General features: G+C 37.7%; 1 protein-coding gene across 4 annotated transcripts in view; it reads left to right on the forward strand.

Annotated features, from left to right (window-relative positions):
* PRKN (parkin RBR E3 ubiquitin protein ligase) overlaps window positions 1–12,465 on the forward strand; it is a 982,733-nt gene that overhangs the window by 16,086 nt on the left and 954,182 nt on the right. The gene's annotated exons all lie outside the window — the stretch shown is intronic.

Here is a 12,465-nt window from a genome sequence, read left to right on the forward strand (position 1 = left end):
TCACAGAGGGAGGGGAGACAAGGGTTAAGAAGTTTTGTACCATTTTTCCAGGCTGTGTGCCACTGCTTCTAGGACTGGTGCAATGGGAAGTTTCATGAGTCATGATAGTGATGCACTGTTCCCTGCCATGTTGCAAGTCGCACAGTGGACTTAGCATAAGTGCCCCAAAAAGCCAGGAGCAAGAGAAGGGGATTGAAGAGAGGGTCAATAGGTGCATGCATTTTGACCTGTCATGAGGTTTAGAGCAACATAACACACACTTCTTCATGCTGGACAAGTGATCTTGGTATCAGCTGGAAAAGGATAGAGATGAGTGATCAGATTTTTAAGCTCAGGGAGTGACCACTTTAATTTTTAAAAATGCAGAAAATGCTATGGGTTTGGAGTGAGCTTATTTACATTTTTACCTGTTGATCAGGTGATACAATAGAAAATGTAAATTAACCCACAGTCCTAAACTCCCAATCTGTAGCTTTTCTTTCCCATGAGACACCGACCCTTCTACTTTTTTTTAAAAAAAATATCAAATCCTTTTCCTTCAGTTCAAGTTATCTAAAATTACACTGATTGATTTCCTTTTATGTAGCTAGATTTGCCCTTCCTCTACCTTTCCTGAAGACCTCAAGAGTCCTCACAAATCTCCAAAGGGGTTTTCATTGCTCTGTCTGGAACACATTATGGGGAACTCAGAGTAGGAAGGGAATCCATCCTGGTCACCATGTGTCTTGGTGGGCACACTTGAAAGTCACCCATTGTTTTTATTTGGTGCTTCTCTCCGCCCCCACCCTCCCATCTCCTGAAATAGCAGATTCAGCTAAAAACTATTTTCCAGTACTTCCAACAGTTTCTTCCAAAATTATCGTATTGGAAGAAAATATTCCATCTGTTTCATTCCTTTAACATAGCGAAACTCCTAAGTGAGCTGTGTGACAGTGACTGGCTGAGTTCCACACAATGTGGCTGTTGGCCCCAAGCAAGACGAGCACAATCTGTTTTCTCTAGTTCTAATAAAGGCAGAGACGAGTTCTTTCATTCGCCTCTTGATTTTTGATGCTTATGTTTTATGCCCTTCTTTCTTATAATAGCAGCCTCCCTGCTGCTCTCCCATGTTTATATATCTATACAGGTAGGCATCACAAGTGAATTTAAATGCAAAGTGCTGAAAGAGAATAAACTCAGATTTTTCAAAGCATTTTCAGGCCTTTGGCTGCTTGATTTCAATTAAGCATTTGAATTTTGAGAGGCATTTAAAAACTTTGTATTGTTCTTTCTAACAGCGTACCTGCTCTGTAAGTCATGTGGTTGTTCTTTGTAATGGTATATGAAAGCTTAGCTGCATGCAGAGGTATACTTCTCTATTTGAGCACTGTTATTTCATTTGTTTATATTGTGCATGCTCCATAGTATGAGCATCATGTAGGGAGGAATGGTAGAATCTTCTTGTGATTTCCAAATGCATTGTAAACATATTTATAGTTTAGCAACAAATCCTTTATTATTTTGAACTGTCATCTTAAAAATATGGTCTTGAAACTGGACGTACAGCATTAATTTCCTTGATTTTAGCATTCGATTGTTGAAAACCTTCAAGAGTGTGGTTGTTATTGCAGAGTAATGATATAAAAAGGCTGCTCGTCTACATAAATAATGTTGCATGGTAGACAAAACAAACAAACAAACATATAAATTGGTCAGTTTGAATAAATAGAAGAAAATCTCCTTCAGTCCTTTCAACAAGGAGTCATCACTGGCAAAATAAAAAATAAAGTGGGGGATGGGACATCATCTTAAGTTATGCAGGGCAGAATTATCACACTTTATTTCCTCCTTTGGCTATTCAGATGCTCACACATTCTGGGTGGTTAGTCAAACAAGTTGCACTTGAGACAGCTGTTGCCATTTCAGGGACCCTGTTGGCCCTGAAATGTATGGTCTTCCCCAAGGCTAAGCTTGTCTTTCTTAACAACCCAAAGCGCCATCACCTTCTGTATGCATCAGTATCATGGTGAAGGATTATCGCTATGTTGCATTCTCAATAAAAGCAAAATATTTCAGGGGACTTGGATAGCCACTGTTACTTATTCTGTCACTCATTAAAATAGTTCCTGACAACTTGTGTCAGCAAATAAAAAAATAAAAAATAAATAAATATTGGACTTCCGGCTTGATGTCGCGACGAGACAGCAGCAGGAGGACAGAGCTCTGTCCCCTGGGCTGAATTCTGACCTGTTTTGGGACACCGCAAGGTGTCGGAACCACCCTGGAGGGGTGTTGAACTGGGGGAGAAAGCCTGTTGATCACGGGGGGCGGCGGCCACCCCGGTTCGATCCAGGAAACTCCCTAATCAGCCAATGGGCAGAAATAAGCAGCTTCGGCGAGCTTCCAAGTCGCTGGCAGCCGTCTGAGAGACGCAAGGAACAGCACCTGGCATCGCTGTTTTTCCATCGGGTGAGAATTCTTTTGCAACTAATTGCCTACGTACCCCTATATATGGAAAAAAAGAATTGCTATCTTATCTCAGTAACTTTTTAAAGCGGCAGAAAATCTGGTGAGAGGGATAGCTGAAGAAAGTAACTTTTTTTAATTACACTTTAAGAATATTTACAACCTGGCATTATAAGCTTAAGAGACCTTCTTCAAATTAAGTGTGGACATTGTTTTGTCTATCTAAAGTGTTTGGAATGATTCCCAGAAGAGGTGGCCTTGGACATTCTGTTGTTGCTTAAGGCATATCCTCGTGAGCTTCTCTTTGCATTTGGCTGGAATTAACCCTAAAGTGGACTTTTCAAAAACTGTTCCTTGGGTCGAATTTGATTCAACTCTACATAGCCAAAGCGGAACTCCTGAAATGACTCTGGAAATTTGGAATATCTGTTTATAAGCACCTAGGCAGCAGAAACAGAATGGCACAACAAGGACAATTTTGGAATGAAGTAAAATTTAGGCTTCAACAAATATTAATGATCGTGACATCTCATTATGAAGAGACAAAATTATCCAGTCAACATCAGAAGGACTATAGTCCACAAGCAACTGAAAACAACAAGGAAAGAAATGGGAGTATCACAGATGATGTATGCCAAACTAAGCAGCAGCTTGAGAAAGTTAATCTAAGAGAAACATCAGTCTTAGTCCAGAGGAGAGTACCAAGGGAAGACAAAGGGGAAAAAACAGCAAAATTAACCAAAAAAAGCCTGGAAGACTCATTGAAGATAGACCAAGTACAAAAAATGGACATAAATCAGATCTACAAAATGGTTTTAGAGGACATGAAAGATGACAGCATGTTTAGAGATATAGCAGGGAATGAAAAAAGAGGAACCAGAGAGGGAATTACCTAGAAAGATGAAAAAAGGGAAAACAAGGAAGGGCCCCTTAATATTGGAAACATGTTTATATTTATCATTTGGATCTGTAAAAGGGTATACAGTGGTGCCTCGCTTAGCGAGTGCACCGTATAGCGATGTTTCCGTATAGCGATCCCTTTTTCGGGATCGCTATACGGAAACATACCCGATCTTCGCAATGGGGAAAACCCGCATTGCAAAGATCGGGTATTGCGGCGGCCATTTTGGAGCCGCCGAACAGCTGTTCGGCGGCTCCAAAAAGGCCACCGGAAGCCCAGAAATGGCTGCCGGTAGCCGTTTTCACGTGAAAATGGCTGCCGGCAAGGGGAATCCTTGCTGAACGGGTAAGTAAGCAAGTAAACTAAGTTTAATGCGTTTCAATACGTTTTCCCTACCCGTTTAGCGACGATTCCGCATAGCGAGGGTTAATCCGGAACGGATTAACCTCGCTATGCGGGGCACCACTGTATTCTATATATTAAAAGGAGAACTAAATTGAAATAAGGGAGCCCAAATCAGGGTAAAGATGTAATATGGTGACTTTTTATTTTAGGCAAACTAAACTAGATATAAAGCTGGGTCATGGATCTGGAACCACTTTCAATAAGAATGTTATTAGAAGATCTTGAGAACTTTATATAATATGAGAGTAATATTATGATAGTAGCTATACTATATACTAAAATCTGTATATGAATGGTTTGAAAGAAGGTCAGAATTTGGGGGGATAATCGAGAAGACACTGAGATGTAAAAAACAAATAATTGTAAGCAAGTATGTAACACGATGTCTGATAAGCACAAACAATGTAGATAGACTGGAAAATTAATTTTAAAAATGTTAAAAAAATAAAAGCAAAATATTTCAGGGGACTTGGCTAGCCACTGTTACTTATTCTGTCACTCATTAAAATAGTTCCTGACAACTTGTGTCAGCAAATAAAAAAATAAAAAAAAATTGTTAACATTTTTATTAAGGTAGTATTGTTAGTCCTTATTTCAGTTTACAAATCCTGGCTTTGAAGCTGTTTACGTCAGCAATTCTTCTGTACTTAGATAAGATCCCCAATTTGTTATGTAGCAATGCAGTATGTGATTTTAAAATTAGAAGTTGGAAATTGATTTAAAATAAGTATAGCTTTTGAAATCTTAATTTCTAAATAGGAAGATGGGGAGGCAGCTGTTAGAGGGAAAGCATATTCTAAGCAGAGGGGCTTAATTTACTTTGCCACTAGCAGAGAGAAAAATATAAGATCTAGAAATATTAGTTTTCTTTGTTTCATTTCAAATGAAATTGTTATACACAGAGAGTTACTGTACATAATAACTTAAAAATTAAGGCCCTTTCAGCTTCATTGCAATTACATCAAGATCTTATGGGTTTTGTCTTTTTTAAAGTAGTGGACATTTTTTCACAACATTATTTTTCTTGAGCTAAGTATGGCTATTAAAATAAATGTGCTCATTAAGCAGCACTGCTTAACTTCCATCTGTTTCAAAATATGCTGGTTAGAGCTTTTTATTTTTATTTTTTTTTTCACTTGCAAGTAAAACTGCTAAATGTGTAGATTTCTCCTTTTATGTTTTGGTTTCAGTACCATTTTAAGGTAGATACCTCCTGACAGAAACTCACATAAATCAGTTTGTACAGTCTGCATCAGGGTGTCAACCACTGTATGCTTAAAGGGAACAGACTTTTCAAGAAAATAGTATAGGAGCCAAAGTGAAGTTTGCTGTAAAACTGGTGCCCTGACAATCAGTCGTGTTCCATAGTAAATTCAGGGCTGTCAAATGGGAGAGCTTTTCTGTGATGAAGAGAAGCTTTTGTCAGCACAGTGGCTATAAAGAAGTTGAAGAGTCTCCTCCCTTGAGCTGATCAGAGTCATGGTGCTGATCTAGGGGGAAATACTGTAGAGCAAAAATACAAGGCAAGCTTTTCTCCCAGCTTTTCTCGAAAGGATTCCTTGGTGTTCTCTTCCAGATTTTTAATTTTTTAAAAAATTATTATTATTTTTAAATTTTAGGATGATAAATGAGAAGTCTTGAGAAAAGATATTTGCATATTGCTACCCGGCTTGCACTGTGACAAAAGGAATTGTAAACACATTCAAGATTGATATTTGAAAAATACAGAACGTCTTCATGGATATTGCCCAGGAAAGTAGTATTAGATTCTGCTGCAGTGTTGTGGTGAGACTTTTGGATGAACTAGAGTTTATGCAGATATTTGCCTACTTTTGTTTGGGATGAAAAATAGGGATCCGGTGTGAATGTGCATGGGGGCTCATTCCCCAAATGTCAGCACAGATCTGGAAGTATGTTAGAACTTCAAGAATTAAATACAATGGTCTGAAAATAAATACTGTATTGTGTTTCCCCAAAAATAAGATAGGGTCTTATATTAATGTCTGCTCCAAAAAAACACACTAGGGCTTATTTTCAGAGGATGTTTTATTTATTTTTTTCATGTACAACAATCTACATTGTTGATGACATTCAAACACAGTCATGTCATCTTCTGGTTGCTGCACAATTGTGGAGGGCGGGTTTTCACTTAACTGGGGCTTATTTGGGGGGTAGGGCTTATATTACGAACATCCTGAAAAATCATATTAGGGCTTATTTTCAGGTTAGATCTTATTTTCAGGGAAACAGGGTATGCAACTGTTTTTGATTGAAAATCATTACCCAGTTCCCATTATTAAAAAGCTGGTGGTATCAGTGTTCCTGATCACAGAAGCTCTGTAGCCACTTTAAGCCCAAATATACTTACAGGACCCTCCTCAGACCTTCATGCTCATTGTGCAAAGATCTGCACTGAGGTTTAGGGATAGGACTTATATGAACACCTATGTGCCATTCCAGTTCTAGCGCTACACATGGATTGTCAAAGGCCTTCATAGGACATTGAGTTCCCTTGCCTTTTATCTGCTTCAGATATTAAAAATTAAGGGCCTGTCCAATTTAACATAATTAAAAAAAAACCTGTTTGAAATCACATCTCTAGGAGTAGTGGAGTACCTAGCTGGTAGTAAGCCATGACTTCAGCAACAGCTACCTAGTTGCTAAAAGCGTGCATATACAAAAAAGAGTTTATTTTTGTTTTAACACCCACCCACTGGTAAGGAATTTTATGGAAAGGTCCCAACAGTTTCCAGTTATGGAAAAGGTAGAAGTCTTTTCCTTATCTACTTACCTTATTTCTGAACTCCAGAGTTGTTATGCAAATGATTATGCTTCTGCTGCTTACCAATATCATTTTTCTCCATTATTTGTGTTTTGTGTGAACTAAAAAGTTCCAACACACTTTCATCTTTCCATTCCTATTTGGTGCTGGGAAAGAAGCATTACAGGATGTTTGTTGTCTTCATATCTGACTTGTGGACTTCCCAGAAGAATCTATGTTAGACATGGGCTATTTGTATTCATATCTCTGTGGATAAGAGTATGAATCGCGGCACACAGATGCTGCGGTGGCCCATTTCCTTCCCACAGAACTGGCCAGCCAGTTCACCAGGCTCCGTGTGACGCTGGGGTCCTTTGTCGCCATGCCAATTGTGGCAGGAGCCTGGCCAGCTTTCCCCACCTCCCTGTGCAGCCAACCACCATGGCGAGGAGGTGGGACACAGAGTCTGCCCATTCAGCTGATCAGTGGTTAGCTGCACAGGGAGGCAGGGAAAGCTGACTAGGCTCCTGTTGATGATGGCAACGAAGGGCCCACCCACTGCGTGGATCCTGGTGAGTGGGCTAGCCAGTTTTGAAGGAGGGAATTTGGACCCCCACGGTACCAGTGGAGCCATGGGTAATATTCATTTCACTGGAGATAGGAATATGAATAGCTGATGTCTAATATTTATTGTAGTAGGACTGGATTATTTTTGTCTGGTCCAAAATATTGTGATAATTTTACATTTTGTAATAATGAACTTTTATATTGTTCAAGAAGATTGAATAAATGGTCAACCATGACTTCTGCATTATTTTTTTAAGGGATTGATTTGTATTTCAACTTTCAAAAAGGGATATAGTGCTGCCTCTAGGAGTTTTTTTTAATGGTGTTGGGATTTTGTGTTTTTATTCATCCGAGGGATGCAAAGCAGGAAACAAATCTTGTATGAAGAGTAGAATAGATAATATCCTCAAAAATGATCATTACAGTTATCTAGAGGAGGGGAACAACCAGAGTTCACATCTGGAATATGTTGTGTTGCTTGGGCAACAAGCAGACTTAATAGTTGTCAGCAAGAATTCAGCTTTGGATTTTCCCTGCCAAAACAACTCCCAGAAGATACAAGACTGGTCCATAATTGGGGAGCAAGTGAAGTCTGATTTGAAACCAAGTCTGATTGTGTCTTGAAAATGTTAGGAAATATCTAATACAAAGCTCTCCCTCTATGCCTCTCAATCAATCTTTCAACCTATTAAAATGAATCCTTGAATTGTGACAATTGTTGCTTAGAGACACCTGGTAATGAGGTGAGCAGGGCAGAAGGATTCAGGAAAAAAAGGAGATTTTTTTTTTAAATCATGTGTACAGAGACATGTTAAAAATGTTTGTTGTTGTGGAGCTTTTATGGTGTACTTGCAAATGAAGGTGAAGATTGTCAAGTGTTGTTTTGAAAATTAGCTGTCATTTGAACATGAGATATGCAAAACATAAAATGCTTCTGCCTTTACATAAATGTAAATTTGAGGAATCACTCAAATAGTAACAGCTGGAGGTGACTGTGCTATAAACCATATTAATCAGGGGCATTTCTTTCATTGCTCAGTTTTGAAATTTTACCAACATTTGAATAAGGCTAGGAATTAAGATGTCTTTGATGTTTTTTACAGAAAAGTGTTTTATAACTAGTTCTCTTATCAAACCTAAAGGTTCAACAGGTATGAAGGTTTGTCTTTTGTGTGGTAGATAGTAGAGTATGTTTAATATGTGGTGTACGTACTTAGATATTTTTTCTTTTCATGCTATGTTTATTATCTGACATAATAGTAAAATATTCTAAATTTTTTACTTTAAAGTTTCCATATATTAATGTGCTATGTTTATGTACTTTTTGAAAATCCTTGCTTAAATCAGCAAATATCATAAAAATGACTGAAAAAACTGCCTTCTCTTGGGGAAATGACGAGTGATATTGCTTTTAGTTGTTTTTTTATTCTCACAAGCAAAACAACAGTAAAATACTTCCAATTTCTTTTCATTTCCTTCTATAGATTATGCTGCCTTGCATTGCAAATGGCAGATGTGGACCAGATGAACTAGTATTGACAGTTGTCAGTGTCTGACTTCAAAGCATTAGAGATGAGCTTTGTATCAAAACAGTCAGATTGAACCTCAATCAAGGCTACTTGTTGCTGCTGTAAATATATCGCCAGAAGAGAGTGGGATATTACAATTTGAATCATAGATACCTTATTTTTCCTTTGGATTACATTTTTATTTTAATGAGCTCAGTTAATTACATCCCTTTCCTATGAAATTACTGGCTACAAAGTTGCTTCTTTGGTAATAATTCACGGGAACATCATTGCAAAGTAAAAATATTAAATGGGAATGCAATTTTTTTTTAAATTGTTACTATTTTGGAGGAACAAAAGAAAAAAAGGAGAAATATACAAGATATAATGATGGGCAGTTACATGATTTAATGATCTGTATGGAAAAAAAATTGCTCAGAGATGCCACTGGTAAAATGGATGTCCATACACAATTAAATTAGTAAGCTTTTCTGATCATTAAATGATGGATGGTGAATAATTAACTTTCCAGTTTGAAGTGATATATTGTTTTGGAAACAATGACAGCTTGTGTACTGCTTTCTTAAATACACATCATGACATCCAGTATTCCAAAAATACTGGTTTTTGCTCAGCTTGGCATACAAATCAAAACAGCAGAGTGTTACTTAAATGCTATCCCATAGCGCTTAAAACTCTCTCTGCGTGGTTTACAATTTAATTATGCTTTACATATCCCCACCCAACTCTGGTGAGCTAGGTACACAATTTATTGACCTCAGAAGGATGGACGGCTGAGTTAACCTCGAGCCAGCTATCTGGGATTGAACTCTGGTTGTAAGCGGAGTTTGGCTGCAGTGCTACAGTTTAACCACTGCACCATGAGGATCCTCAACATTTAAATCTTAAGCAGTTTTCAGTATTGTAGATAGAGCAAATTTTCTTTATTTATTAATCACATTTCTTTCCCACCCATCTATTGACAATTGTCGTGCACCCCCAGTGTCCCCTGTTTGTTTTCCCTCTCTCACAGGTTCACCTTCAGACACAACTTGTTCTTTTCACCCTTTTTCGCTGCCACCAGAGAGTATCACCCTCACTGTACCATTTATGAATCTCAGACTATTGCTGCCAAATATAACAAGGTTTATTTAGGGTTTGGTAGGTAAATCACAGAAGAAAAATCATGGATATTCTTTTATTATTCATTAAAAAAATGTGGATTTGATTACATATAAGTTTGCTTGTATTCATTCACTTTAATCAAGGTCTCAATACAGTATATTCTGACTGTCTGTGTATTTCTTATTACTTTTAACTCTCTTATATTTTCTCACACCAACTTTCCAATCTCTTGTCTAAACACTTCCCAATCGTCTCTCTCACTGACTCTTTTGTCTCCCCCACTTCTGTTGACTCTGCCCCTCCTGTCCTGTCATAGGCTCCTGCACTAGAGCTCTACGGTGACTGACAGGAGTGATATGTGGGCTGTCCGCTACAACAATGCACTACTCTGGGTGGCTTATAATCAGTTTTAATTGATTAATTTGCACTAGACAATTTAATTCTTTATCCCACTTTATTAATATCAAGAGTAGTGCTTCCGGATAGCTGTTTATGAACGATGAAAGAATATGTAGTTGTGAATATTTCTGTACAATACCAGAAGATAAATTATGCGCAGAGAAAATTTTTGTGAATGTTACAGAAATTCTCAATCTATTGATATTAATCTCTCTTTTTTTGCCAGGGGAAAAATGTACTGTATTTCTGTTTTCAGATTGGGATTGCTCATTAACTTGTTTAAAAGAACATATGGATAAAATAATAGTTCATAAGGAATCGTGTAACAGGTTTAACTGACTGTTGAGGTGGAGGATGGGTCCCTTTCATCCCTAGATTAAAAAAAAGAACTAAAGCAATTCAACCAAAATGTGGTGTGAAGTAGATTGTTCCAAAATTGTCTATGAAAGGTTAGTTGAGTCAAAATGTATATTTCAGTTGTTTCTACCAGCCAAAATTTATGTCTTGTAATACAAAATTCAGTTTGGAAAGTTAAATCTGCCATCCAAAAACAACAGCATAATTTTATGGAGTTATATACTAAGAGGTGATGCCCATCAATATACATTTCCTAATTATGCTATCATTTGTTTCAAAATAAGTTAGAAGACTCTAGAATGTAATGGCACAAAGGACACAAAGTATCTATGGTAATATATTTATATTAAGTATGACATGGCTATTTAATCTCAAATGTGATTATTTACATTTGTTATTGGTTATTTAATTGACTCATGTTTGTCCAAAATCAAGAAGTTATGCAGATAAGTTCATCTTGAACATTTCAGCAATATCTTGAAGATATCTCAGATTTAAACCAATTAATTTTAGAGCAAAAATGGCCTCAGAATTGTTGATTATGTTTTATCTATGCTGATATAGTATATTTAGTTTGGAAGATAAAGAAGTCTTCAAATTATAGTTTTCATAGAATCTTAGAATAATGATGTTTGAAGGAGCCAATAAGGCCATAGAGTCTAACTCCCTGCTCAATGAAAATCAAAGGATATTTAACAGGTGGTTGTCTAAATTTCTCTTGAATGCCTTCAGTGTTGGAGCACTCCCCACCTCTTGAGGTAATTGATTCCATTGCTGTAGTGCTCTAACAGTTACGAGGTTTTTCCTGATATTCAACCAAAATCTGGCTTCCTGTAACTTCAGCGAATTGTTGTGTGTCCTGCACTCTGGGATGACTGAGAACAGATCCTGCCCCTCTGCTGTACGACAGCTTTTCAAGTGCTATCATGTCTCCCCTCATGCTTCTTTTCTCAAGGCTAAACATGCCCCAGTTCTTTCGTCTTTTCCTCATAGGGCTTGGTTTCCAACCCCTGATCATCCTTGTTGCCCTCTTTGGAACTTGTTCCAATTTGTTGGCATCCTGCTCGAAGTGTGGTGTCCAGAATGGGACACAGTACCTATCCAGATGAGGCCTAACCAGTGCTGAATAGAGGGGAACTAGTACCTCGTGGGATTTGGAGACCATACTTCTGTTAATGCAGCCTAAAACAATGATTCTGTAGCCAACTGTGTATCCACCAGACAGTTGTTATATCCAACCCACACCTAGTTAATTGGCTAACCTGAATATCATGGGGCACTTTGTCAAAGGTTTTGCTGAAGTCAAAATATTCAGTGTCTACAGTATTCCCTCGCTCTATCAGGGAGGTTACCTGATCAAAAAATGAGATCAGATTAGTCTGTCAGAATTTGTTATTGACAAATCTGTCTTGGCTTCTAGTTATTAGTGCATTGTTTTCTAGGTGTGTGCATAGTGACTGCTTAATAATCTGTTCTGGAATTTTCCGCAGGATTTATGTCAGCCTGATAGGTCTGTAGTTCTCAGGTTCCTCCTTTTTGGCCTTTTGGAAGATAAGAGACAGCATTAGCCTTTCTCCAATCATCTGGCACCTCAGGATTTCCTTGTACAAATTGTTGAATGGCTGAAAATTGTCTAATTATATCTGGCAGAGAGTGCAGACATAAAGTTAGTATTAGAAAACATCAGTGTCATGTATTTTTCTCCAGTCTGAACAAACAGAAACCGTCAGAGCATCCTGTTCGTAGTCATCCTCAATATAGGAGAGAGAGAGACAAATCTGAATCTGCTTCAGAATTTAAAATGGAAGTAAAATTCTGTCAGAGTTGGAAAAATAAATTGCCAGTTTTGTCAAATATAGACACAATTGTTCCTATGCACCCCCTCCCATAAAATGGAGTCAGATGAGTCTCCTGGTTTTCTACGGAGTCAGTGATGGAACAAGTGAGGTGGAGACTAGAGCTACAATAGCAGTAAACTCTGAGCAAATCTGACCAAA

This window comes from Pogona vitticeps, chromosome 1 (genome assembly GCF_051106095.1).
Source record: "Pogona vitticeps strain Pit_001003342236 chromosome 1, PviZW2.1, whole genome shotgun sequence".
Classification (NCBI taxonomy): Eukaryota; Metazoa; Chordata; class Lepidosauria; order Squamata; family Agamidae; genus Pogona; species Pogona vitticeps.